Raw genomic sequence first — 24,285 nt, 5'->3', positions numbered from 1 at the left:
GACAGTAACTTACATATGCAATGTTCCCATGTATCTGCTGCCTTTGAACTTCTAGATGGTAGTTTCCATGGCAATAGAAGGTGCTATCTAAATAACCTCAGAGGCTTTGTGCAGTACCTCTTGTAAATGGTACATATTGCTGTGGCTATATGTCAGTGGTTGAGGGAATGAATGTTTGTGGAGAAGACATACGAGCAGAAGCAGGCCATAAAGTAGGCTGCCAATGAAGTAGGCTGCTTTGTCCTGGATGGTATCAAGCCTTTTTAAGTATTTTGGTTCTGCACTCATCCGGCCAATTGGGGAACATTCTATCAGTCTTCTCATCAGTGCCATGTTGATGGTGGACATGCTTTTGATAATCATGAGTTCAGTTTTTCTCTGCAGCATTCTAGCCTGTGATGTGTTCTTGTTGCCATAGTATTGACATGGCTGGTTGAATTCGATTTCTTGTCAATATCAATGCTAAGTAGTGTTGACAGAGGATTCACCAATGTTATTTCCATTGAAGTTCAACAGGTGACAATTGTTCAAGCCTGTCATTGCCTGGCACTTGTTTGGTGAGAATGTTGCTTGCCACTCATCACCATGAATCTGTATTTTGTCCCCGTTTTACTACATCTGGATAAAATATTTTGTGAAAAAGTTTGCAGAGAATTAGAGATTGAGCGAGAGAGAGAGGTAAAAGTAGAAAGAAGTAGGGAGGGTGAGAGGAGAATGCGAGCGAGGAGACCTAAAAATAGAGAGAGCGCGGGAAAGAAAGCTCATCAAAGGATTCAGATAACACATTGTAATCTATGTTGCATAACTTCTGAGATTGAATGCCATTTCGTTTTAGAATTGTGAAGAAACAAACTTAACTAAAGTAAAAGGATATTTAACAATTTTCTTCAATTCTTCTCTGAACCTAGACTGCGCCACTGCATAGATAATAGTGTCTGTGCAGGAACTCAGACGCTGAAGCATGTATCCAGTGTGTTCCATGATGGCAAATGGGTCATTGTAATCTGTAAGCAAAAACTGAATGCCAGCAAATTGTGTACATATGAAATGTACAAAGGTTATCATCCATAACAGTATAAAGCAGGTAGAGATAGCCAGCAATAATATGATTGATTTCCTATGATTCTCCATCTCTGGATCATTAGGATCATCACAATTTTTGCCTCTTTGTAGTCCTTTTCTAATACCATTGGCATGGATAATGTGCTGTACGGTCAAAGCATTCAGCAGCACAATCAATACAAATGGTAGAAATAGTGTTAAGGTAATGTCGATGAAGAACTATGCTACCCATATAGGTAAATCTGAAAGATTTGATTTTACACTGCAGAACCATTCTATATTGTCAATGATTTCCTGGTGTTCATTCTCAAAATAGATTGGAATGTTTTCTATAACGCTCAATACAAACACAGTGACTATAATTATGGTCGCAGTTCGTTCAGTGCAATACCTTTCCCTCACCTTTTGGCAGCGAATGGCAACCAATCTATCAAAGGTGAAAGTAACAGTTAGCCAGACAGAACAATCAATGACTGTGAAAACCAGCGCAATATTGAGACTACAAACTGGTGTGTAGTCCAAAAATGTAAAGGAAAAATATATTCCTTTAATCTCATACAATATGACATCAAATACTGTCACCAGTAGATCTGCCACTGCCATGGCAACCAGATAACATGCGATACATTTAGAAAGACCACATTTGCCATGGGAGAGAATTACAATTGCCACCAGGTTGCCTGCAAAACAAAAAAAAGAATAACATGGTGAATATGCTAATAACACACAAATGATCAGTTTGAGAAATAATTTCTATTCTATAGTTTCATACACAAGCTGGTTTCCTTTTGCTTCAGGTAATTTTGCACTTTAATGCTTTACCTTTCACCATCTTGGCTTTCCTGATTCCTTTTTTAAAGTAACAAGGTGTAGAGCTGGCTGAAGACAGCAGGCCAAGCAGCATCAGTGCTGCTTGGCCTGCTGTGTTCATCCAGCTCTACACCTTGTTATCTCAGATTCTCCAACATCTGCAGTTCCTACTATCTCTGAATCCTTTTTTAAAGTAACCTTTACACTGGTATTCTAACCTCGGTCAGATTATCTCTGGTTCAGAAAAGTCAGCTAATCAGATGAAATCAGATTTGCAAATAGCACCACTTTATACATATGCAATCAGTAGCTAGTTTCCCACTGCACCCAGTTAACGTTAACTCAACTAATATACAAAAAATACCCACTACGGGGTACAGTGACAGTCCCTTGCATCACTTCATATACAACATGAATATTAAACTCATAAAAAGTTGAGATGACCATTGATGGCAAACTGGCAGGTGGTAAGTGAGGCATAGTGCTTTCATTGCTGTACAAAAATTCACAGACAGGCTAAAGCTCTGGAAAAAGCCATGAAAAAAATAGGTGCGAATGTCCAGTGAAGATCATGAAATCATTCTCAGTCATCCTTGTTCACTAATTTTATTTTAGGCATTGTTACTCTTGAATGCTTGACTCTTAACTGTCTTGGGAGATAGCTCAGTTGTATAAAACTGCTTCAAAAAGGGAGGAATGAAATTGCCTCACAGCTCCAGGGACCCAGGTTCAACTCCAGTCTTGGGTGACTGCGTGGAGTTTGCACATTCTCCCTGTGTCTGCGTGGGTTTCTACTGGATGATCTGTTTTCCTCCCATAGTCCAAAGATATGCAGGTTAAGTGGAATGGACATGCTAAATTCCCCTGTAGTGTCCAGGATTGTGCAAGCTAGAAGAGTTAGCTATAGTAAATATGGCGTTATGGGGATAGGCTGGGTCTGGGTGAGATGCTTTTTGGAGGTTTAGTGCAGATTCTATCTGCACAGTAGGGATACTATGACTTTATCTAGCTTCTCCTTATGACTCAAGCCCTCCATTCTCAGCAACATCCTTGTAAATCCTTCCTGACCCCTTTCCAATTCACTAATATCCTTCCTGTAACAGGCAATCAGAACTTTACACAGTACTCCAAAAGTGGCCTCACTAATGTCCTTTACAGCCACAACATAATATCCCAACTCCTGTACTCAATGCTGTGACCAATGAAGGCAAGCATGCCAAACACCTTCTTCACCACACTATCTACTTGTGATGCCATTTTCAAGGATCTCTGTACCTGAACCCCTAGGTCCCTCTGTTCAACAACACTATCTAGGGCCCTGTCATTGTCTGTTTAAATTGTGTTCTTGTTCATTTTACTAAAATGCAACACCTGGCATTTATCTAAATTAAACTCCATGTGCCACTCCTCAGCCAATTGGCCCAATTGATCAATTGTTATCATCCTCTTAGATAAACATTGTCACACTCCACTATACACCCAATTTTGTTGTCATGCACAAACTTACCAACCATCCTTCGTAAATTCTCAACCAAATCGTTTATATAAATGACAAACAGCAGTGGACCCAGCACCAATCCCTGCACAACACCACTGATCACAGGTCTCCAGTCCAAAAATAAACTTTCCCCCATCAACCTCTATCTCCTGCCATCAAGTCAATGTTGTATCCAGTTAGCAAGCTATCCCTGGATCCTATGTAATCTAACTGTACTAACCAGTCAACCATACATAACCTTACCAAAAGCCCTGTTAAAGTTCATGTAGACAACCTCTACCACTCTCGTCTCAACAAATATCTTTGTTGTGTCCTCAAAAAAACTCAAACAAGTTTGTGAGACATAATTCCCCATGCACAAAGTCATGATGACTAATAAGTTCTTGCCCTTCCAAACAAATGGAAATCCTGTCTCTCAGAATCCCCTTCAACAACTTACCCACCACTGATATCAGACTCACCGGTCTTTTGTTCCCAGGCTTCTCCTTGCAGACTATTTAAAATAAAGGCGCAACATTAGCCACCCTCTAGTCTTCCACCACCTCACCAGTGGATGTAGATGAAACAAATATCGCTGATATGGACCCTACAATTTCTTTCCTATCTTCCCACCATCTCCTGGTATACAGCTGATCAGATTCCAGGGATTTAAATACCTTTATCCTTTTTAAGAACCCCAGCACCTCCTTTTCTGTAATGTGGACTGTTTTCAAAACATCAGCATTTATAGAATGTGATAGAATATTCCTCAATTTCCTGGATGAGTGCAACTTCAATAATATTCAAGAAACTTGACACCATCCATGACTGAGTAGCACACTTGATTGCCATCGCATCCATAAATGTTCTCTCCCTCTAGTGCCAATGTTTAGCAACAGCACCATCTACAAGATGCACTGCAGAAGGAACATTCTTTAGACAATACTTTCTAAATTACACATATTCCTATCTAAAAGGATAAGGGTGGCAGATATATGGGAAAATCACCATGTGCAAGTTTCCCTCCAGCCTCTCACCATTCTGACTTGGAAATATAGTGCCATTCCTTTACCATCACAAAGCCAAAATTCTACAGCCCCATTCCAAACTGCAATGTGGGGGTATCTACACTAAGTAGATTGCAGCATTTCAAGACAATGCCTTGCCATCAACTTCTACATGTCTGTTAGGGAAGGTCAATAAATGTGGAACCAGCCAGCAAAGCATGAATCTTCTGAATGAAGAAAAAGAATTGGGTCGATTTTGATTTGTATGATGGTATGCAAGATTGCAAGTAAGCTGTGCATTGTTTTCCATTTTCCTTTCCAGTGACCGAATTGAAATAAAATCTGGAAACATGTACAACTGTATGATAGCAGACCAAATGTCCCTGACGATTATCTACAGATCTGATCTTCCATTGAAACAAGGAGAAATAGGCATCTGGAGTAAAATGGAACACACAGTTTGTTCTAAAATCTCTCAATTTAGTCAATCACCCAAAACTAAAAATACTTCCAAATTATCAGTTGATTGGTGACTCATATAATCATTCCTACTCAGAGAATGACAGAATCACACAAGTGCTATGTGCAACAGTGGCTGTTCACAACAATCAGTTATGCACTGGCTCTGCAAAGAGTACAAAACAGAAGTTGCTGGAAAGGTTCAGCAGGTCTGGCAGCATCTGCGAAGAGCAAGCAGAGTTAACATTTTGGGTCCAGTGACCCTTCCTGAGAAGGGTCTCCAAAGAGTATCATGACTTACTGTCATTCCTCTGCCTTTTCCACATACCCTTACATGTTATTTGCATTTAATAAGCATGTAATACCATCTTTTGTGCTAGAGTAACTCTGCCTCCTACTTCCAGGCAGTGCATTCCAGAACTGAACCATTCATTGTATGAAAATCATTTTGTTCACACCTCATTTGCAAATCACTTTAAATCTGTCCCTTTCACTCTCAATACTTTTAGGAGCAGGAACTAATGTTTTCCACCTACTCTGTCCATCTCTCTCATCATTTTTGAAAAGTTATATCAAATATCCTCTAAGCCTTCTGCTTTCCAAGAAGAAAATCCACAGCAACTCCAATCTATCATCATCATTGAAGTTTCCCAAACCTGGAATAATTTTGGCAAATCACTTCTGCACTAACTCCAATGTCTTCCCATAGTGTGGTGCTGACACTTGAAATAATACATCAACAAATGATGGACTGAATCCGTAAATAGTAGAGCCAATGTTCATAACATTGCAATACACTAATATTAATGAATTTTCCTCATGCACATATTGAATCAAATATCCAAATTTGTTTGGCTAACTGTCCTGAATTAGTCAAAATACATCAAGACTTTTGGGACATTCGCTTGTGTGGAATTGAGATGACATGAAATTGCACCACAGCCAATTAAATTTAATTTTCAGACTTACATTTCTCACTCAAAACTGTTTCTAAAATATCTAGTCAACAGCTTATTAACCATTCTAATATTATTCTTTTGTATTCTTCTGTACCTCAGGGCAGCATGGTGGCTCAGTGGTTTTGCACTACTGCCTCACAACGCCAGCGACCTGGGTTCAATTCCAGCCTTGGGTGACTGTCTGTGTGGAGTTTGCACATTCTCCCTGTGTCTGTGTAGGTTTCCTTCGGGTGCTTTGGTTTCCTCCCACAGTCCAAAGATGTGCAGCCTAGGTGGATTGGCCATGCAAAATTGACCATAGTGCCCAGGGATGCTTAGGTTAGGTGGGTAGACATGGGAAATGCAGGGATAGGGGAATGAGTCTGGGTGGGATGCTCTTCAGAGGGACAGTGTGGACTTATTGGGCTGAATGGCCTATTTCCACACTGTAGGGATTCTATGACAGTAAATATTAGGCAATGATACCGGCGAAGCATAACCTGATTTCAAAAACACATAAAGTAACCACAAAAATATGAGGAAAGGCCAGAGCTAACTTACCAGGAACTCCAATTAGTGCTAGGATGGGGTAGTAAATTTTTTCAATCTTTGGAATTATGGCGAATTCCATTTTCCAGCGGTGAAGAATTCTGTTGTTGTTTTTGAAGCACTGATAAGGAACATTAAGATGAGAATAATTTATAATGCAGAGAACTCTCAAATGAAAATAATAAGTTAAACATTAATTAACATTAGTTACAGTTAGTTGCAAAAATTGATGTGGCAGCTGGTTTTACCCTATAGACCCTAATGATTCATATTTCTCACTGAGAATAAGGAAAAAAAACATGCAACATTTATTAGTTTTCATCAGATGTTAACTCATTTTAAAAGTCGTATTAATTCAGTTGTGGGTCATTCTAATTCACTGTTTTTTATAACTCCTGGAATGCGGATGTCACTGGTTGGCCAGCCTTTATTACTTGTCCCTATTTGCAGTTGAGAAAATAGCGGTGAGCTGTCTTCTTGAACTGCTACAGTCCATGTGTGGGTAACCCCACCATGTCCTTGGGAAGAGAATTCCAGGATTTTGATCCAGCCACACTGAAGGAATGCCAAATATCTCCAAGTCAGGATGGTGTGTGGCTTGGGGGGATCTTGCAAGTTGGTGGTATTTCCATTTATCTACTGCCTTCATTCTCCTACATGGAAGTGGTCGATGTTTGGAAGGGGCTGTCTAAAGATCTTGTGTAAATTTCTGCAGCACATCTTTTAGATGGCATACACTGCTGCTACGGACAATCTGTGATAGAGGTAGTGGATGTTTGTGAATGTGGTGCGAATCAAGTGTGCTGCTTTGTCCTGGATGGTGTCAAGCTTCTTGAATGTTTGTTGGTGCTGCATTCATCCAAGCAAGTGGGGATATGTCATCACGTTCCTGACTTATGCCTTGTAGGTGGTGGACAAGGCCTTGGGAATCAGGAGGTGAGTTAATCGCCAGGTATTCCTAGTCTCTACTTCTATTCAAAATATTTCTAGCGATAAAAAGTGTAAAATTTTTTTATAAAAGAGTGCTTCACATTAAGATTAACTCTCTCAATGTTTGTGGTAGAAAAATATAATTTATGCACTGGGCTGCGGTTTTTACATGGATGAATTCATCCCTTAGAAAATTTGTGAGAAATCTCATTACTTTGATAACCATAAAGTACCATAAACCAATTCCAATGTGTGCAGAACGACAATCTGCTACAGATACCATGTGAAGGTCTGAAGTTGATAAGATGGAGCAAGGAGAAAGGTGATTAGAATCATAGGATTCTCGACACTGGAGCTCTGTTTATCACTCAGGCCACTGAAACATAAGTGAGCATAGTACCGGGACCTTTCCCAACAGTACATTTTGCATTCTGTTGCATAAACAAAATTGTGGATAATCAAACGCACCACAGTGGTATTATTATTATTCACATAAATATCAGCTCGTTACTAAAATTCCTAACATGAACATAAGTCAGCTACTGCTGTGTTCTTTGTTAATTATCTGCGTATACTTTGTGACGTTTTTCACTCAAGTGGCTGTGGATGCTGAAAATCTGTTATAAACTTAACAATGTGATCAATCTGCTTCTGGTGCCAAGGTGACTGACAGGGGTTGTCCAAAGACAAGGAAGAAAGACACATGAATTGAGCTGTTATGCACATGGCATCCGATCATTGTTTTACTTATTTTTCAGTTGACAGGATGAGATGTGACAATTCAGTCATGCGTGGCTTTTTATAGCACAGCATTTTTTTTTGTGGCCATGGGATCAAATGACTAGTTAATGACATAAACCAAGAAACAGCATTAGTTTATTGTCCTAGAAGCAGCTCAGGAGAGCTTAGAAAACACTCAGAAGGGTTTAGGTTGTAAAACTTTGAAAGCATCAAAACTTTTTCAGGAATCTGCAGATTGCTAGAGACATTTCACACTCTCAGATTTGTGAAACGTTCATGTCAGCAGACATGGAAAGGACTTATTGAATTGCCTCAGAGTCAAAAAAAACTAGAAAGACTAAGATAAGTGGAAGCCTTAAGACTTGAGTTGAGTTGTAATTTCTCTGGAATGAAGGCTCTGTAATAGATAATTTTGGGAAGAAAGGTTGATGATTTGTTTTTCTCTGCATTTTGAGTTATTATAACTGTCTTCTATTTTTGGATAGCTCTGTTTGTCTTCTTTTTATTCATATTTTCTGTAATAAACTTCAGTTTTGTTCATAAATAAAAGGCAAAGTCTCACGTGAAAATATTTCAATGAATAGGGATCACATTAACGAACTAAAGAAATAACTTCAAAATCCATCAGGCCAGGGATCTGAATTAAAACAAAAACAGAAGTTTTACCCTCATGCTTCAACTGCAACACATCAATTGATCTCTTACGTACTGGTGAAAACTCTCAGCTCCTTAAAATTGGACCGGCACTATTATGTGAACTTTCTATTTAGTTTCCTTCAGACTCAGATTGTGCACTTCAGAACATGACAAATTCACGATGGAGATGTGTAACCGTCAGTATAGGACAAAATTAGAAATGGAAGTAGAATGTGAACAATCTACAGCAAATCACCAAGATTCCTTCAACGGCATTTCTCAAGTGTGGTACCCCTACTGTCTAGGAGAATAAGCTTGGCAGTCACCTGTAAATGCTGTTACCGAAAAGTTTCGCTCAAAGCCACATATCATCCTGTCTTGAAACCATCAGCATGCCTACATGAACTGCACTAACCGTGTACTGTATTTTAAATGAATGGATAATTCAAAATTGATAATTCAACATTGTTTCAAAGTAAGATAGGAAATACCCAAAGAAAGTACGAAGTCCTTGTATACGAATGTAAAGTTTTTAAGGGAGAGAGATTAAAGTCAAGACAACAATCTAAAATTTTTAAAAATGTATAAAATTACATCAGGCTTGGGAAGGCAATGAATAAGAGATCAAAGAAATAGGCAATAAAAGTACTATAATTATGGATTATTTTAATTTACCCAATACATTGGGCAAACCAAACAATTATATTGTGTAGAGGAATTTCTTGGAGTGTGTAAGAGATGGGTTTTAGACCAATACATAAAGGAACCAAATGGAGAACATGCGTTTCTTAATTCTATACTGGGTGCTGTGCAATGAGAAAGGATTAATTAATCTTGTTGTGCAGGGTCCCTGGAGAAGATTGAACATAATTCCTCATTAAAATGAAGAGTGAAGAAATCAATCAGACACTTGGGTCCTGAATCTAAATAAAGGGAACAAGGAAGTATGAGGCACAAATTGGCAAGAATTAATTTCGGAACCATGCTAAAAGGATTGACGGCTATAGCCAATGGTTAATGTTTAAATGAAGTGCACTGAATTTAGAAAAACAGAACAAAAATGGATAAAGTGGAATAAAATAGCATGTGTTACCCTGTTGCCTCCCTTGACAACAGTTATTGGCTGGGCACAAAGAGGACAAGAGTCAAGTCTATATCAACTAACCACTCCTTTATTCGTTCAGTTAAAGCAGACATACAATTCACACCATTTGGTTAGAAAAAAACTTAACAGTAAACATGCAATTCATCATTACCCATTAAACTTGACATTCCCAGAACAGTCAGCAAATTAAAAGCTAATACCCAAGAACAGAAGTTCACACTGGCCTGGCGTCTCTTCCAGGTTTTAGGGGTTTTCTCCATGCACAAGTGCAGGGTTGAACTTTGCAAAGGTTGCTGTCTGGAGTTTTCACTGATGGCACACTGAAATCTTTCATTTTTATCCTTTTTCCTTTTCTTCCCAAACTGTGGTGTTTTGTTCTCATTGGCTCTTCAGCTCATCCGAGAGCAATGTCTTTCCACTACATGCTACCTCAAAGGACACTTTTAAGATTACATCATTACTCTTCCACCAAATCAGGATTTCCCCCTTTGTTATCCCTCAGTGCTGAACCAGCTCAAACCAACTTGAGCCAGCAGCTAGGGCTCAGGTAACTTCAGTTCACAGCTACTGTCTTCATGTGTGAGCAGCCTCCAGCCACATCTCCCATCTCTTGATCCAAAGATATCTATCTTAGGATCATAATTTTCCCTTCATTCTGCTAACTGCTCATAGGATCACCATCTATCACCAGTGCTACATGCATGTTATGTTTATATGTGTATATAAAACATTTACCTATTTTATAATACAAAAAAAGTTTAACTACTTAATTCACGACATTCCTTGTGTTTCATCAGAGCTTCTACTTTTAACTTTGATATAATTTCATTTTTCCACCTTCTGAATTGATATATGTTGAGTATTACAATTACCAGTGCGCACAGGTTTAATATTGTATTTGCATGTGATAATATTCTCACCCATGGATGTATTTGAATATTCGATCCCCAATTCTAAGAACCAGGGTCACACAACACCAATTTCCCCAACACCATTTCTTTGCGAGTATTGATTTCTTTCATTACCAACCACTCACTAAACCCAGCGTTTCCAACATGTTTGGAACATTATTTGTTTCCTCCTCTGTGAAGACAGAACCAAAGAATGTACTTAATTGGACTGGAATCGTTTTGTTCCACATCATAAATTCCCCTGTTTCTGACTGCATGGGACCTACATTTGTCTTCACTCATAAGTTTTTTCTCTTCACATACCTATACAAGCTTTTCCAATCAGTTTCTTTTGTCCACATAAGCATAATCCCTTAGCTATTTTCTCCATCTTAATTAATTCCCTTGTACTTTTTTTTTTGCTGAGATCTAAACTGCTCCTAATCTGCTAGGTTTTTTTAGCCAATTTGTATGCCTCATTCAAATGGTATCCCTAATTTCCCTTGTTCTTCATGGTTCAACCTCTTTCTCCATTTATTTTCATGCCAGACAGAAATGAACAATTGTTGTAGTTCCTTCACATACTCTTTAAATATTTTCCATTGCCTGTTCCACTGTCATCCCTTTAAGTAATGTTCCCCAATTCATCATAGCCAGATCGCACCTCATACCATAGTAGTTTATTTTAATTAAATTCAGCACCCTCATCTCAAAATCAATTATGACACTCTCCATCTTAATGAAGAATTCTATCGTATTATGGCCACTCTTTTCCAAGGGACCTTGAACAACTAGATCTCAAATTATTCATTTCTCATTATGCAATATACAGTCGAAGATTATCTTTTCTCCAATTGGTTCCTCAATGTATTTATCAAGAAAACTGTCTCGTACACATTTCAAGATTTTCACCACTACAGCATTGTTACAGATTTGATTTGTCCAATTGATATGCAGAAGAAAGTCGCCAATAATTGCAGCTCTGCATTTATTAGTACTTATTTATAGTTTCTGTATTAATAACAAAAACTTGTGCTCGAATTTGTGTGTCAGATAGAGTCTTAGTTCAACTAACACAGAGCCTTATAGAAAGATAATGGATGCAGCAAAGGGATTGATAAAAACAAAGCCATGGTTTATTTTGAATATAACAATTACAGAGTTTGATGCAAGAATGATGATGAAATATTCTATAGATAATGCATTGAAGTCAAACGTTGTATTTGATATAATAGCATCTGTAATATTAACGAGATGAATTTCACAGACACAACCTTGTGCAACAAGAAAAGATTGAACTATGAAATATTGGAATTATTCCGAAGTTCAGAAGGATTCTGTGAAATGAAACAGAGTTAACCTTTAATATCGAAGGTCCTTCATGAGAACCGCTCTCACCGATTTAAAACTGTAACACTGTTTCTATCCATTAATTTCTCAAGTTTATGTAGCACAGTTAGTGACACTCCAGCTTTTGAGCTGTGAGATTTGAATAGAAATTCAGTTCCAGGATTTGTTCACTGTGAAACGAGTGTTTGAATGACTGAAAACAGCTTACTAGTTACCTTCCTAAACCCTTCAGTCTTTCTGCAACTTTCTTAAAGAATGAAAGGAATATGAATATTCAAACTGTATAATTTAGGCTGTGAATATATTGTTTGACCTGTTGAGCATTTTCATTATTTTTGCATTCCAGATTTTAAGCATTTGTATTGTCTAGTTTTTGCACTAATGCATTGGAAACTGGGATCGACCAGATTATCATGGACTGATTGGTAGCACTTTCACCCCTGAGTGAGAAGGTTATGAGTCTAAATCACAATCCAGAGTTTCAAGCACAAAATATAGGGCAATAGTACAGTGATAGGGCATATGCAATTACTTTTGTTCTTTGCTCCATTATTTTCTTCAACTCAGAGTTGTTAAAGACAATGGAAGACAGAGAAACTCTACAGTTTGTCAAGGCAACAAGATATGGGTTCACAGAGAACCGCTGTTGTCTTAACATTCTTGCTCAGTCTTAAAAAAGAATTCAAAAACCCTCTTTGGACTTGTGAAGGGAGTTATGACTACCACTTCCAAGGCATAGTGGGTCTGGTATAATAATAATCATTGAGGCTAAATTGAGTGTACCAATAATAGAGGCCACGTAAAAAGAGAATGGGGTCCTAATAAACATCAGCTTGTAATAGAAATTATAAACATAATAAATAAATGACATTTAGACTTAGTGAAGTCCTCTGTGTCAAAAAGTGGAATGTTGGGAGTGGAAACACTATTACAGACATAGGACATAGAACAGTAAGGCACAGGAACAGGGCCTTTGGAAAATTATGTCAGTGCCAACTATGATGCTATTCTAAACTAATCTCATCCTCCCACACATCGTCTGTGTTCCCCAAATTGTCTGCCTGTTTATGTGTCTGTCTAAATGCCTCTTAAACATTGATATCGTATTTGCACCTACCACCTCCTCAGGGAGCACGTTCCAGGCATCTATCACCTGCTACATTAAAAATAAACCTTGCCTCTTATACCTGTTTTAAAAATTGCCCCTCTTATTTTAAACCTATATCCCGAGCATACCGATTATCCACCCTATCCATGCTTCTCATAATTTTACATACTTCTATCTGGTCGCTCTTCTATGCTCAAGCAAAAACAATCCAGGTTTGTCCAATCTCTCCTTACAACTAATACACTCCAATCCAGACAGCATCCTGGTAAACCTCTTCAGCAGCCTCCCCAAAGTCTCCACATCATTCCTGTGTTGTGGACTTCAGAATGGCACACTACTCTAAAGGTGGCCTAAATAAAGTCTGCAACGTGACTTGCAAACTTTTATTATCAATGACTGAATCAATGAGGGGAAACATGCCATATACTTTCTTTACCACGTTATCCACTTGTGTTGCCACTTTCATGGAGTTCTGGACTTGGAACCCAAAATCCTTCTGTATATATCAATCCTTCCAAGGCCCCTGCTATTTACTGTATACTTTCCTGTTGCATTTGACTTCCCAACATACATCACCTCATGCTTGTCTGGATTAAATGCCCAACTTTCCAACTGATCTATATTCTGCTGGATCTTTTGACAACTTTCTACAATATCCACAACTCTACTAATTTTTGTGTCATCTGCAAACGTTCTAACCAGACTATTTACATTTTCATCCCAATCATTTATATATATTTTACAAACAACAGAGTTCCCAGCACTGATCTTTGTTGAACATGATGGTTACAGACTCCAGCCAGAAAATCTCCGCTCTACAACTACACTCTATCTTCTATGACTAAGCCAATTTTGTATCTAACCTGTCAACTCATGATGGATCCCATGTGACTTTATCTTCTGGGCCAGACTACCATGGGGGATGTTGTTAAAAGCTTTCGTAAAATCATGTAGACAACATCCACAACCCTCCCCTCATCGATTATCTTTGTCACTTCCTCAAAACACCCCAATGAAATTTGTGGAGACAAGTCTTCCTATTCATAAAGCCATGCTTTCTACCCTAATAAGTCGATTCTTCTTCAAATACGAGTTAATCCTAACCTTAAATCCTTCTCCAATGATTTCCTTATCACTGATGTAAAGCTCAACATTATATGATTTCCTGAATTCTCCCTGTTGCCTTTGCAAACAAAGGAACAACATTGGCTATTCTCCACTCTCTTGGACCTCAATTATGGTTAAACAGAATAAGAAGATTTCAGTCAAGGTCCCAGCAATCTCCTCCCTTGTCTCTTTCATTATCCTGAGATAGATCCCATAAGGCCCTGGGGACTTGTCTACCTTAACATTTTTCAAAACACCAATACCTCCTCCTTCCTAATATCGACATGCCCCAGAATATCAAAATATCCCTCCCCAATTTTAACATCATCCATGTCCTTTCCGTTGATGAAAACCAATACAAATTACTCATTCAGGACTTCACCAACTTCCTCTGGCTCCACCCATAAATTCCCTCCTTGTCCATGAGTGGACCTATCCTTTCCCTAATTACCTTCTTGCACCTAACATCTGTATAAAATGCCTTGGGATTCTCCTTAACATATATTTCATGGCCCATTACAGCCCTCCTGACTTATTGTTTAAATTCTTTTCTGCTTCCTTTATATTCCTCAGGGGTTTTGTTTGATTTAATTTCCCATACCTTCCATATGCTTCCTTTTTCTTTTTGACTAACCTTTCAATATGTCTTATCATGAAAGGTTCCCATAACCTGCCATTCTTATCTTTAATCCTCATAGGAACATGCCAAACCTCATCTCAACTGGCCTTTATAAGAATCCCACATGTCAGATATAGATTTAACCTTAAACAGCCAACCTCAATGTAATTGCTCCAGTTCCTGGCCAATACTGTTGTAACTAGCCTCCCCCCAATTTAGCATTTTCGCCGAGGACCAGTCTTATCCTTATCCATAAGTGTCTTAGAACTTAATGAATTATGATCACTGTTCCCAAAATGCTCCCTCATTGAAAATTTGATCCCCTGGCCATGTGCATTCCCTAATTCAAGGTCAAGTCTCTTCCCTAGTTTCACTATCTACATATTATTACAACAAACCCTGCTGAATGCAGTTAATAAATTCTGCCGTATCTGAACCCCTGGCACTAAGGTAATTCCCAATCAATATTGGGGAAGTTAAAATCAATGTATAGGATGGCCTGAAGGGCTAAAAGATAATGATGATGTTTGACAGCTGCATGAGAAAATAGTTTGTATAGAATGGCAAAATAGGCTGGGAAATTTAATGATGATACTCGACAAGCTGTATGATGTTGTATGAGTCCTGTGAACATTCCTTTATGGGCCGAAGATGACACCTGCAGCCTGTTTTTCTGTAGCAATGTTTTCTGTACCAGCCAGCAGTTTTGTCTTCTGTATCTGCAGTTCTCTGTGCCAGCTGTATAAGAGAGGGAGAGTTTCATTCCGAGAGTTGGACTTCACCTCAGACTGGAATCATGAAAGGTGCCAGGAATGAACCTAAGCCACCAGACCAGCCATTGGTCAAGGGGTCCCCAACGGGCAGAAAGGCATGAGATTTGTTGCTTCTTCTCTTTTCTTTCCCATTTATTATTACCACTATCATCATTATTATTGCTCAATAAACATTCATATTTAAGCAAATTGTTGTTGTTGAGTCATCCCTTAATTATATTTAACCAAATCCAAAAGAACCACTCGGATGCATGCTGTGATCCAAGAAAATCACCCCCTATAACAACCCTGTTGTTTTCACATCTTTCCATGAAATACTTACATATCTTACATATAACCCCATTCCTAAATTCTACCCATATTGTCTCTCTTAGTACGATGCAACATTCTCCTTAATCAGTAATTCAATTGCCCCATCTCTTTTGCACCTCTATCTATCTCACCTGAAACATCTAAGCCCTGGTACTTTGAGCTGCTGGTCCTTCCCTAATCTCAACCAAATTTCTGTAATTGTTAGAACATCATAATCCCATGTACTAATCCAAGTTCTAAGCTCATCTGCTTTACCTGTTATACAATTTGCATTAAAATTAATACTCTTCAGGCTTCTAGTCCTGCAGTGTTCATTAACCTGGCTTTGCCTGTTCTAACTCTGTGGCCAGATATAAGGCGCCTTGACAGATGTTTCCACCAAACTGTGGCTGCTGAATTTATTTTCTGCTCAGAAGGGAAATGCACAGTTTTGAACTGGAATCAGCGAAACAGAAAGTGGCCTACCATGAGAACAGCAAATGTCAGTTGCATGTTATCATCATTAGCAGTCATCCTGCCTGTGAAAGTCAACACACTCTGAAAGCATTATGAACAATCGGATGAATGCTTTAGTTCTCAACATTACATTCATCTCCATTCTTGCTTTAATAATAAATAAAATCTATCAGATTACTCATCTTGTACCACATTTGATGAATAGGAGATGGATTTAGAATTATCTTGTGGGAGAAAACAGGGAGCATTGAAACAAGTAATTCCTGTCATAGTTGGGTATTCTAAGAAAATGTTTTCAATGATTTGGGTGCTGTCCGAAAGAAAAAAAAAGTCATTAAATCAGTAAGCTAGTGTTTTGTGGATCTGAATCTCCCTCACATGAAGTTTAAGTGCTTAATGGTTTCAGTCATAATATGACCTGTTACCACCTATGTTGTTTCAGATTCCTCATGCCAAAGGAAACAAATTTCACCTAATTATGAAAGAAGTTGTGGGAGTGGACAATGTTGGCAAAGCAGCCCTGGTTAACTTCTACAGTGCATCTTTTACATTGTATATGTTGCTGCTCCTAATCTTCAATGGTGGAGATGTGAATGTTTGTGGATATGATGTCAATCCACTGGGAGCTTTGTCCTGATGTCTTGAAGCTGAGCTGACTATCCTCCAACAATCATGTACATAGTACTTTGGGCCAGGAATGACTCCAACCAGCGGAGAATTTCTCCCTGAGTCCCATTGACTCAAGTTTTTCTGGACTGATATCACATTCGGTCAAATGTGGCTTTCAGGTAGTCACCCACACCTCACCTGTGGTCTTCAACTTTTTTGTCCATGATTTAACCAAGGCTCTAATGAGACCACGAGTTGACTTACATTGACAGAGATTAAACTGAGAGTCAGTGAGCAGGTTGTTACTGAACAATTTCTGCTTAATAGCACTGTTGATGACACCTTCACTTTGAGAGAAGACTAATGAGTTGGTAAGTGGTTGGGTTTGATTTGTCTTGGATTGTGTACACAGGACAATTTTCCACATTGTTGCGTAAATACATTTGTTGTTGCTGCACTAGAAGATTTTGGAAAGGGGCATGGGAATTTTGGAATTGCAGGCCTTCAGTGCATTTGTTGGTATGATGTCAGGTCTCATAGCCATTGCATGATCCAACGCCTCTAACCATTTATTGATACTACATGGAGTGAATCAAGTTAGCTGAAGACAGGAGGAGGCCAAAATGAATCATCCACACCACACTTCTATCTGAATATTGTTGCAAATGTTTCAGCCTTATTTTTTCACTGATCTGCTTGTGTCCCCCAATATTTGAGGGGTTGGGGGGTAGTGTGATGATTGTGGAGCCTCCTTTTCCAACGAGTTTAGATGGTGTTTCACCATTCCAGACTGAATACAGCAGCAATGAAGAACTCAGGTCTGCTCAATCGTTTGTAGAATTGCTTAGCTCTGTCTATCACGTTTTTGCTTTTCAGTATGCAAGTAATCCTGTTTTGTGGCTTCACCAGGTTGACACCTTATTTCTATGCATACCTGGTGCTGCCCTCTGAATATGTTCTTACACTCTTTCGCCAGGCTTGGTTTCCTGCTTGATGGTTGGTAGAGTGATGGGTTTGCTGGTCACAAGGTTATAATTGTGGTTGAGTAAAGTTTTCTGCTGTTGACGGTCCACAGCTCCTTGTTGATGTCCAGTCTCATTTTGATAAATCTGTTCAAAGTCTGTCCCATTTAGGACAACTATAGCACCTCATATGATGCTTGTATTCTCAAAGTGGAGTCTGGAGTTTGTCTCAATAGTGACTGCATGGTTGTTAATCTTACCAGTGTTGTCATGGACAAATGGATCTGAAGCAAGCACATTGGTGAGGTTATGGCCAGGTATGTTTTCACCTCTTATTGGCTCACTCATCATCTCCCACAGACTGTCTAACAGCTATGTCCTCCAGCCATCGGCCAGTTTGGCCTTTTACCACTAGTGGTGTTGCCCAGCCATTCATAGTAGTGGATCTTAAAGTCCTCTATCCAGATTATATTTTGCGTCTTTGTCATCGACAAGTTCCAGTGCTTCTTTCAACTGGTGTTCTTCATGGAAGAAGACTGATACATTTGTCGAAGGGTAGGGGAAAGTGAGAGGAAACATAGCATAACAATCAGTAGTAGCTTCAAAATCTCCCCTCCCCCTACCGCATCCCAAAACCAGCCCAGCTTGTCCCTGCCTCCCTAACCTGTCCTTCCTCCCACCTATCCCCTCCTCCCACCTCAAGCCCCACTCCCATCTCCTACTTACTAACCTCATCCCGTCCCCTTGACCTGTCCGTCCTTCCTGGACTGACCTATCTCCTCCCTAACTCCCCACCTACACTCACCTTTACTGGCTCCATCCCAGCCTCTTTGACCTGTCTGTCTACTCTCCACCTATCTTCTCCTCTATCCATCTTCTATCCGTCTCCCTCTCTCTCCCTATTTATTTCAGAACCTCCTTCCCCTCTCCCATTTCTGGTGAAGGGTCTAGGCCCGAAACGTCAGCCTTCCTGCTCCTCTGATGCTGCTTGGCCTGCTGTGTTCATCCAGATCTACACCTTGTTATAACAATCAGTAGTTGGTTACTTTACCCATGTCCAGCCTGATGCCATGAGGTCATAGAGTCATAGAGCTGTTCAGCATGGAAACAGACCCTTCAGTCCAACCCCTCCATGCCAGCCAGCTATTCTAAATTAATCAAGTCCCATTTGCCAGTATTTGGCCCATATTCCCCTGAACTCTTCTTATTCATCTTGAACATTTTTTGCTAACTGCAATGTTCTCCTAAATATTAGAATTATGAACTGCAAGCTGCGATATGTTGACCACTCTGAAATTAATGCGAATGTAGATAACTTTTTCTGCTATTTAAACTTGTCTGGGTGAAATACATTAAATCTTCAATCAAGTTGCCGTTCTCTATTCTACAAGCCTGTTCAGAATTGTTTCAGTGCAGAGGCAAAAGAATGTCTAGGCCCGAAACGTCAGCCTTTCTGCTCCTATGATGCTGCTTGGCCTGCTGTGTTCATCCAGCTCTGCACCTTGTTGTCTTAGGAAACCAATTCTTCACTTACATGTATTTTTGCTTTAACTTAATAATATCTGTGCTGAATGATTTTCGCGACGTTTCTATGATGTTTGTACCTACTCCTTATATTCTTAAAGTGAACCCTTGTTCTCAGTTGAAACTAATCTATAAATAACTTTGTGAGACAACAAGATGCAGGGCTGAATGAACACAGGAGGCCAAGCAGCATCATAGGAGCAGAAAGGCTGCTCCTATGATGCTGTTTGGCCTGCTGTGTTCATCTAGCCCTGCACCTTGTTGTCTCTGATTCTCCAGCATCTGCAGTTCCTACTATCTATAAATAACTTTGTGATCTGTTTTCCATTTTCGCCATGTACGTTTCATTGAAACCAACGAGGAGTTTATGTAAATAAATGCAGAAATATAACCCTCAGAATAGATTATTAAGCGACAAAAATACAACGAATATTTCCCCACCAACACAGAACAGAAATAGAGACAAAAATGCAAATAACTGAACGGATTGCAATACGAATTGATTTCAAGATATTTTCTCCATTATACGAAAAGACGTCTACGTTCAGATTTCGCAAATCTTCCCTCAAATCGCAAAAACATTGTAACACACAAACACACGCACGCACACCCACTTAGAGGAGTAAGAAAACATAGTTTAAATGATATGACACGGGCACATAATCAATGGAGAAACTGACGTTAAAACAATGAAAGTATTGATGGAAAGGAAGTAAAAATATGGAAGTAAAATGAATATGGGGTTGGGACAATGGAAATTAATTGAGAATTATTAAAGAAACATCCAAAAAATGGGTAAAATGGAAGGAAGAGCTAGGCAATCTTTCAAGTAATCTGTCTCTGGAATTAAATATACCACACCCCGTTAAGCATGAGCCAATCTATCAATCGGGTAATTTATAACGAGCCCATCGTACCCGAAATGGTGCAGAAACCCAAGGTTCACTCGTACTCTCACTCTTAAGGCGTTCAATTAATGTATTGCTGCTAATTGTTAGTTTATTGTTTTGTCGACCTTTATAATGGCTTTTAAATTTTATCATGTGTATAATCAGTTTATAGCTAACAAACAACATGTACGTGCTTATGTAAGGTTTTCAACATCTGTTTTGAAGATATCAAGGGCGGAATGGTAGTGTATGAATCCAAAAATGACACCTCCAAATCAGAGTATTAAAGATTAATTGGACACGGCAGCAAGGCAATTGATGAGTAGAAACATGCGCGAAAGTAGGCTGTTTTGCAATAAGGTGGACTTGGCGTGGGAACACGTTGTTTTGCAGCGATACCTGGACTTGTTTTTGATCACCAATCACAGAGGAATGCTTGGGGAAAATTCTCAGAAGAAACTATGGAGCACGTAACATCAAACCCAGTACACGATTAATATCTTTCACGGTTCGTCGGATTTCACCATCAGACTAGGTTCGCTAACAGTGTCATGTAATTTGAAATAGTGTTTCAAGTCCCAGCCGTCGCTGAGAGAGTCCCCGGCAAACGAAAGGATGTGATCTGTTGAATATATCTAAAGTAGATTAAACTAATAGATTCAATCATTAGTTTATGTCTGAAATAGTTTAAGCTAAAAATATTTTGTTCCAATACATCTAAAGTGGATTAAGTCAATAAATCTGCTTTATCCTTGTACTCATTTTAATCAAAACTTAAAGAACAGTTAGATACTTCATCATAACTTTACATCCATCTCAACCTGATGTGGCAGAGTCAAAGGATCTTTGCAATTTTCTAACCTGTGCTGTCGCTACACTTGGAATGTTTGATGGGATGCAGTGGAGGAAAACTCCAAAATGGATAGGTTCAGTCTCTTTTCCTTGGAACAGTAGTGTTTGAGTGGAGATTTCAGTAAGGTCCATAAAAATATGAGGGGGCTTCAATAAAGTCATCATCTATTTCCCTTAACAAACAAGTCAATTTTCAGGGGTCATTCACTGTACACAATTGGAAGAATGGAAGAATGAGAGGGGAAGCAGTGGCCTGGTGGTATTATTGTTAGACTGTTGATCCAGAGACCCACGTAATGTTCTGGCGACCTGGGTTCGAATCTCACCACGGCCGCTAGCGGAATTTAAATCCAATAAATATCTGGAATTAAGCGTCTAACGGTGACCTTGAATCTTTTGCTGATCGTTGAGGAATATCGCAGCTAGCACACTAATGGCCTTTAGGGAAGGAAATCTACTATCCTGACCTGACTCCAGACCCACAGCAATGTGGTTAACTCATAACTGCCCTCTGGGCAGTTGGGGATGGGCAATAAATGCTGGCCTAGCCATTCATGCCCTCATCCCGTGGATGAATAAAAGCAAATTTTCACACAGAGTGTAGGGAGGGTAAGGAAGAAATTGCCTGAAAGAGTGGTGGAGTCAGAATACCGGAATGCATTTAAAAAATTATGAATATAGGCTTGAGGCACTACCGCCAACAGGAGTTACAGGCAGAGAGCGGGGAACCGCAATTTTTTTGGTATTCAGCAGTTGCAGTCACAGAAGGTGAAATGGGAAATGAAACCTCATTTCTGAAGAAGGGACTAGACCCGAAACGTCAGCTTTCCTACTCCTCTGATGCTGCTTGGCCTGCCGTGTTCATCCAGCTCTACACCTTGTTATCTCAGGTGAAATGGGCTTCCTCTGTGTATTAAATATCCATGATTCTGTTAAAGATGAAAAAAAAACTCGGAAAGTATACACGGAAGATTTACTCGGATTTTGCCGAGGATTTAAGAAATGGCTCACTTTTCCTCAATCTGGAAAGATTGACAAGTCGTGCATAATACATTTCAAAATAATTTGAAGTTTCAAGAAGAAACGGAAAATAATGATCCCCTCGATCAATGTGTTCAAGAAGTAGGTTGAACAAAGTTTTTAATAAAAGTCACAGTGGCTCAGTGGTTAATGCAGCTGCCTCATAGTGCCAGGAACCTGGGTTCAATCCAGCCTTCCATCTGTCTATGTGGATTTTGCACGTTTTCTCCGGTTTCTGCTGGATGCTCCGGTTACTTCCCACACTTTAAGGATGTATAGGTTAGGTGGATTAGCCATGGTATATACGGGGTTAAAATAAGGGGCTGGGTTTGGGTGGGATGCTGTTTGGAGGATCAATGCAGACTTGATGGGCCGAACGCCCCCTTTCCGCTTTGTAGGGCTTCTGAAAAGTATGGGCAATAGACAGACAGAATTTGAGAAGGAAATTTCCGGCTCAAAGTTGGTGCGATAGGGAGCATTTTATGTGAAAACAGAAATAGCTGGAAAAGCCAGCATCTGGCTGACGCTGCCAGACCTGCTGAGGTTTTCCAGCAATTCCTGTTTTTGTTTCTGATTTACAGCATCCACAGTTCTTTCGTTTCTTTTTTTTTAAATTATATGTGAAAAGATTTGTAAGGTGGCTACATCAGCAAATTTAGAACAAATTGGACGCGTACATGAAATGGAAAAGACTGTGTGCCCAAAGCTGAGCTGTAGGATGACATATGACTGTTCCTTAACAGGCACGGTTATAAGTTTAAAATATTCTATGACTGTATGCCTATATGAACTCAAATCCCAGTTTTAAACGAAACCCTAAGCCGGTTACTAGACAACTCGAAACGGCAGACCCCGCGTACGTTATCTTAAGCCAAAATGACGTTTCTGCCTGGCACTTTTGCACATGCTGTTACTAAACGTCACGTTTCCATTTTATTATACTGGGCCCTATATTGATTAAATTTTCACCATACTCTATCCGCGATAATATCACAACATGTCCTGTCGCTCCTTTTCTGCACTAGACCATGACTGTTCATACTACACCAGATTCTTTCTAAGTTACCAATGCATCGGAACTCATTTCGATTTTTTCTTCTTTTATAGTGATCGGTGTCTTTATTTGGAACGTGACTATGCCCATCTTTGTATTATTCTGGACTTTATCTCAGATGTTACTGTTGTACAACATGGCTTTGTTTATTTTGCAATACTATCTGCGTTTTTTTTTACTGGACTATGTACCTGTTATATTACAATGGGCCTGTCTTACTTGCTACAAGTTTCAGTTTATATTTCACTCCACACTCTCTCAATTACAACCAATTCCCACATCGAAGTTGCTTCCACCATTTATTCCGGCAGGCAGTCAACAGCTGGAGCGTGCAACCTGTCACACAAATACCGCATCAAATTGCGTTGCAAGCGGTCATGTTTTATTTTTAGACGAATCTCATGTGACCGCTATTATGAAACCAGCTGGTTGTACGACTGGACAAGTTATATTCCGGACTGAAATGTGATTTATTGAGCTTATTTTTTAAAAAATTATTTTAGTTAATGTTATGATCAGTCACTGAAACATAGTCACACGACCCTGCAGCGTTTCTTTAACAACAGAGCAGAAGTTTATTACACAAATATGTAATAAGTTAAAAAAATGCTATCGAGATACGAAACACAGGAAGATCTTAAAACATATTTTCAACCTTTATCCCGTCACAATCTGTTGCAGAAGTTCAAAACCATAGAAATTAAAATCCATCACTAAACTCCTTCGGATTATATTTAAATGACTCCTGGGAGTTTCTTTGCCTTGGACTTTGGAGACAATTCGATGAGTCTTTATTCCCCCAAATGCGACGACATCAAATTTTCGCAACCACAGTATAAACAATTTGTCACTAATACATCAAAGAGGTCCACAGTCACCTGCTTTCTGAGCAATGTTGGAGAAAGGTCAGTACTTCACACGAATTCTGGCTTTTTCTTCGACACTTCACAATGGTAGTGGACACGTCAGAATAAGGCAGCGGAGTGCTGTGAAAAAATAAAGCATGGTTTGTCTTCCTCCGACGGTTCTGCGACATGAATGAATT

General features: G+C 39.2%; 1 pseudogene; it reads right to left on the bottom strand.

The window, feature by feature from the left end:
• Nucleotides 1–831: 831 nt before the first annotated feature.
• Nucleotides 832–6,384, bottom strand: LOC125487652 (annotated as a pseudogene).
• Nucleotides 6,385–24,285: the final 17,901 nt, after the last annotated feature.

Source organism: Rhincodon typus, chromosome 43 (genome assembly GCF_021869965.1).
Source record: "Rhincodon typus isolate 14 chromosome 43, sRhiTyp1.1, whole genome shotgun sequence".
Classification (NCBI taxonomy): domain Eukaryota; kingdom Metazoa; phylum Chordata; class Chondrichthyes; order Orectolobiformes; family Rhincodontidae; genus Rhincodon; species Rhincodon typus.
This window is presented reverse-complemented; position numbering and strand designations above follow the sequence as displayed.